The sequence below is a fragment of the Mauremys reevesii genome, linkage group 5 (genome assembly GCF_016161935.1).
Source record: "Mauremys reevesii isolate NIE-2019 linkage group 5, ASM1616193v1, whole genome shotgun sequence".
Classification (NCBI taxonomy): Eukaryota; Metazoa; Chordata; order Testudines; family Geoemydidae; genus Mauremys; species Mauremys reevesii.
In genome coordinates, this window is record NC_052627.1 from 86,440,162 (window position 1) to 86,446,272 (window position 6,111).

The following is a 6,111-nucleotide window of genomic DNA, read 5'->3' on the forward strand; positions in this document are numbered from 1 at the left end:
CCTTTACACATCAGCAATAAATTAAAATGTTGAATTTCAATCAATGTAAAATATCCATTTTATCTGACAGAAACATTCTATTACCAGGATACAGAATAGGGGAATCCAAAATTATAATTGGTTTAATAGCTGGAATGCATCCCTTTGTATTTATTGGCTAATGGTTTGACATGACTTCTTAGCCCCATTGGCAGCTATTAACTTTCTTTTTCTGGCTTTTAACTTGCTTTTAATGTAAGTTGGAAATTTTTGAATTGTGAATCTTCCTGATGTGGTTCCGGTTTGTAGCTAAAGAAAAAGTTTAAAAGCCAGAGCAATGACTAACCCGGTGGATATTGAGGGATAACATAATGTTGTTGGTTTTTTACCGTATGATAGAATGTCTGCAAATAAACATACAACTCACAAGCAATGTAAGATTCTAAGAGCACTGCTGAGACATAGGAAGTACCATATTATGCATAACAATGTATAAAACTTTTCTTTTTAATTGTTTCTCTTTCTGATGATTGGCAAAAATACAGAGTTTTGTTTTAACCATATTTCACAACTACAAAATAATTATTATGAAGGTTCAAAATGCACAAGTGATATTTTCCGTCTCCCTTTCCTGAGTAAGACAAATTTAGAAGAGGTCTGGTTCCAGTAGGCCTTTTTAGTTTGCATTGTGGACTGTAAAGGTGAACATGTTGTGTACAGATATGTGCTGGATGCAGATGTATGCTCTGCACTTAAAAAAAATCCTGCAGGATGAATTTTCAGTTTGGACAGTAGACTGAGAATCTGGAGCTCCCACCAATCATGACAGTTGTTGTCAGACAGCTAGCTGCCAAGGTGAGTGAACTTTGATGTTTGAATGATGCATAAAAAATAAAAACTTCCCCCATGCAAACAGATTAAGAACCAGATCTTAGCATGATGAATTTTGAAGTGAGATGGACAAAGAAGCACCCAACATAGATGGCATTCTATGTGAAAGTGAAAATGTTTGGCCTTCAGTTTTGTGCAAAAGTTGTGAGAGTTAGTGTTCTTCATCAAAAGTCACACTCTTTGGAGAGAATTTTTTTGCAAAATATGCTTACCATTTTTACCGTGCTTACCATGAGAAGGATGTGACCCTGGCAGACCAGATGCCAGCCCATGCCAAGGCCCCAGTCCTTACTGAACACTTACAAATGCATAGCTGGAAACCAGTCTTGTTTACTGGTGGGCTAGCATTATCAAAATTGATAAGAAATGTTAAGTTGCTAAGAATGTGTTTAGACTTTATAAAATGTTTGTAGGATGCTGCATATATTAATCTCATTTAGAACCTCTATAGCCCATGGTATAAAGTTCTATTGAGATTTGTGTTGTATATCTCTGTAATTATATAACTCACCAAACAGGAAAAGAAGCATTAGTTAGGGTAAAATGCTCACCCTGCATACAAGTATGGCCCATTGGAGGCAACTGAGTTATTGTAGCATCAAAGGACAGAGGCCCTGCTGACTGCATTCCTAACTCCTTCCAGGAAGGAGAGACCTACACATGAACTCATCCAATCCATTTTGGACTCTGGAGTGGAGGAGATACAAATCCCTGACAAGGATAAATTGAATCTCTTTTATGCTGTCTGGATTCTGAGTGACGAGGATTCCTAAACATAAGCAAAGAGATCCCCATGCTGCTTGTCATGGGTTAGCCTTGAAAGACACTTTGAATTGACAGATTACAACAACTCTGACACCTTTGGAAACTGACAGAAACACATTTGTGTATATATGTTTGCTTACTTTAACCTGTAAATAACTCTTATTTCTTTTTCTTAGTGAATAAACCTTGAGGTAGTTTATAACAGGATTTGCCACAGGAGTTGTCTTTGGTGTGGGATCTAAGGTACAAATAGACCTGGGGTGAGTGACTTGTCTCTTGGGGTCGGGAGCAACCTGAATATTTTGTGATCTGTGGTGTAAGTGACCAGTGATCACATAGTCCAGTTTGCCTGGGTGGCATGATAGACTGGAGTGTCTAAGGGGAATGTCTGTGACTCCATTATAAGACTATTGTAATATCTAGGGATACGGCTATCAATGGCAGTTAACTCACACGATTAACTCAAAAAAATTAATCGCAATTAAAAAATTAATCACGATTAATCGCACTTATAACAATAGAATACCAACTGAAATTTTGGATTTTTTTTCTACATTTTCAATATTGATTTCAATTACAACACAGAATACAAAGTGTACAGTGCTCACTTTATATTATTTTTATTACAAATATATGCACTGTAAAAATGATAAACAAAAGAAATAGTATTTTTCAATTCTCCTCATACAAGTACTGAAGTGCAATCTCTATCATGAAAGTTGAACTTACAAATGCAGATTTATTTATTTTTTGGTTACATAACTGCACTCAAAAACAAAACAGTGAAAAACTTTAGAGCCTACAAGTCCACACAGTCCTACTACTTCTTCTGCCAATCACTAAGACAAACAAGTTTGTTTACATTTATGGGAGATACTGCTGCCTGCTTCTTATTTACAATGTCACATGGCACTTTTGTAGTGGCCGTTACAAGGTATTTACATGACAGATATACTAAACGTTCATATGCCCCTTCATGCTTCGGCCACCATTCTAGAGGACATGCTTCCATGCTGATGGTGTTCATTTAAAAAAAAATGCAACAATTAAATTTATAACGGTGCTCCTTGGTGGGAGAGTCTCCTGCTCTGTTTAAATCAGTCTGCATTTATTCCACATTATAGCAGTCTTGGATGATGACCCAGCACATGTTCATTTTAAGAACACTTTCACAGCAGATTTGACAAAACTTAAAGAAGGTTCCGCCTGTTCTCACTTTCAGGTGACATTATAAACAACAAGCAGGCAGCATTATCTCCTGCAAATTGTAACAAATCTTGTTTGTCTGAGCGACTGGCTGACCGAGAAGTAGGACTGAGTGGATTGTAGGCTCTAAAGTTTTTCACTGTTTTTGAATGCAGGGGTTTTTGGACATAATTCTACATTTGTAAGTTCAGCTTTCATGATAAAGAGATTGCACTACAGTTAGGGTGACCAGATGTCCCGATTTTATAGAGACAGTCCCGATTTTTGGGTCTCTTTCTTATATAGGGTCCTATTAGCCCCCACTCCCTGTCCCGATTTTTCACATTTCCTGTCTGGTCACCCTAACTACAGTACTTGTATGAGGTTTTTTACAGTGCAAATATTTGTAATAAAAAATAAAGTGAACACTGTGCACTTTGTATTGTGTTGTAATGGAAACTAATATATTTGAAAATGTAGTAAACATCCAAACATATTTAAATTAAATGGTATTCTTTTGTTAACAGTGCGATTAATCGCAATTAATTTTGTTAATTGTGCAATCAATCACGATTAATTTTTTTTAATCGCTTGACAGCCCTACTTTGGGAGTTTAAATTTATTATTGGGTTGGTGAAATCTAATTATAGGACATACACCCCAGTTTGGGTTCTGCCCTGTTTTTTGACCATCGGCCTTGAGTTTGATACTCTCATTCATGAGCCATTCTAGACAGAGTGTCAGAGGCCTCATAACACATAGTGACCAATAGGCTACACACCCAGCTGAAGTTAGTGTGCATAAATGTAGGTGCACAATTGCCTTCATATTTTTGTTCATGCAAGAGGTCTTAATTTTAAAATAGAAAGAGGCTTGATAGGAAACTTTTTTAGGTAATGTTTTACGTCTAAGTCAAATGCAAAGGATAATTTTCTTCTTTGTCACCATATCTGCTTTACAAGTTTTTTAGTTTTTTGTTTTTTGTTTTTTTTTACCTGTCATAATAAGTTAACACTTAATGGTCGAGAAAGAAAATATATTCCATTCAATTCATTTTCCAATGCAATTGTTTTTATTTCTGTAATACACAGCTACAATATAACGCCACCCAATATAACACAAATTCGGATATAACGCGGTAAAGCAGTGCTCCGGGGGGGCAGGACTGCGCACTCCGGTGGATCAAAGCAAGTTCAATATAACATGTTTTCACCTATCACGCGGTAAGATTTTTTGGCTCCCAAGGACAGCATTATATCGAGGTAGAGGTATACTTCAGGAAAAAGTCTTGTTAGAAACTGTTGTCTTTAAAATGAATGTAGAATCATTTCATCAGTGGTAGTTCAAGTTATGAGAATTTTTTCCAAGTTGTTTTTGAATTAACAAGATTAGAAAAGATATCAAACTATCCAGGATGATAAATCATAGCAAATGTAAACAAATAAACCACATAATAATGGAATTAATCTGACAAGCCATCGTCAAATTATTAACCATTTACAATTAGGAGCTTTGCTAATTAGAGTATAATGATCTGATTCACAAACAATTTAAATATATAGTTAGGATAAATTTTTTATGCACTACTCAGTCTATGAAATATTCATGACATTAAATGTGCATACTGACAGAGATACTTAGGAGTGAATGGGGAAACTTACATGCACAGAGTGACTGCCTTTACATTTTTTCCGGTGTTGTCTCTGCAACTAATAATGTTACTTCTGTATTCAGTGTATTTCCTATGATTGATACACTAAATACTATAGTAATGTTATTTAGTTATAAAATCAATTAGAAAGTTTTTAAGGGTGACATTAATATAGAATACTATAACATTTCACTTCATTGTATGGGTAAACCTCAAAAGATACAGTGGTTTTGTTAAACATAAAAAGTTCATTTACATCTATGAAACTTATTAAAACGCCTTTGATCTGGAAATAGAGTGGAATTGGGAAATACAGCGATATGCAGATACATTACTGGGAGAGGTTGCCCTTGGTCATGAAAAGCATTTTTTCTTAGGAAACAAAATAAAGGATACATTCAAAAATGTGAGTAAATTATTCTAAGGGCCAAAGAAGTTTCTATACTTTATTATGGACAAGGCAAGGTATTGGAGCATCTGAAGAGCTAAAAATTCTACCAATGAACTCCTCTGCTTAGCCATGCATGATGTCAGGACAACGTCTATTTTTCAGGAGGAAGGTAGGCAAAATTCAAATAACTGCATTCAATGTAAAACTTTATAGCCTACAAGTCCACTAAGTCCTACTTCTTGTTCAGCCAATCACTAAGACAAACAAGTTGGTTTATATTTATGGGACATAATGCTGCCCACTTCATTTACACCTGAAAGTGAGATCAGGCATTTGCATGGCACTTTGGTAGTTGGCATTTCAAGCTATTTATGTGACAGATATGCTACACATTCGTATGTCCCTTCATGCTTCAGCCACCTTTCCAGAGGACATGGTTCCATGCTGACGATGCTCATTAAAAAAAAGTGTTAATTAAATTTGTGCCTGAACTCCTTGGGGGAGGGGGAATTGTATGTCCCCTGTTCTGTTTTACCTGCATTCTGACATATATTTCATGTTATAACAATCTTGGATGATGACCCAGCACATGTTGCTCATTTTAAGAACACTTTCACTGCAGATGTGACAAAACGCAAAGAAGGTACCAACGTGAGATTTCTAAAGATATCTACAGCACTTGACCCAAGGTTTAAGAATCTGAAGTGCCTTCCAAAATCTGAGAGGGACAAGGTGTGGAGCATGCTTTCAGAAGTCTTAAAAGAGGAACACTCCAGTGCGGAAACTACAGAACTGAACCACCAAAAAAAAAATCAGCCTTCTGCTGGTGGCATCTGTCTCAGATGAAGAAATATAAATCGGTCTGCATGGCTTTGGATCATTATTGAGCAGAACCCGTCATCAGCATGGACGCTTGTCTCTGGAAAGGTGGTTGAAGGATGAAGGGACATATGAATGTTTATCGCATCTGGCTTGTAAATATATTGCAACGCCAGCTACAACCGTGACATGCAAATACCTGTTGTCATTTTCAGGTGACATTGTAAACAAGAAGCAGGCAGCATTATCTCCTTCAAATGTAAATAAACTTGTTTGTCTGAGCGATTGGCTGAACAAGAAGTAGGACTGATTGGACTAAAGTTTTACATTGTTTTATTTTTGAGTGCAGTTATTTTTTGTACGTAATTCTACCTCCGTAACTTAAACTTTCATGAGAAAAAGATTGGACTACATTATTTGTTTTAGGTTA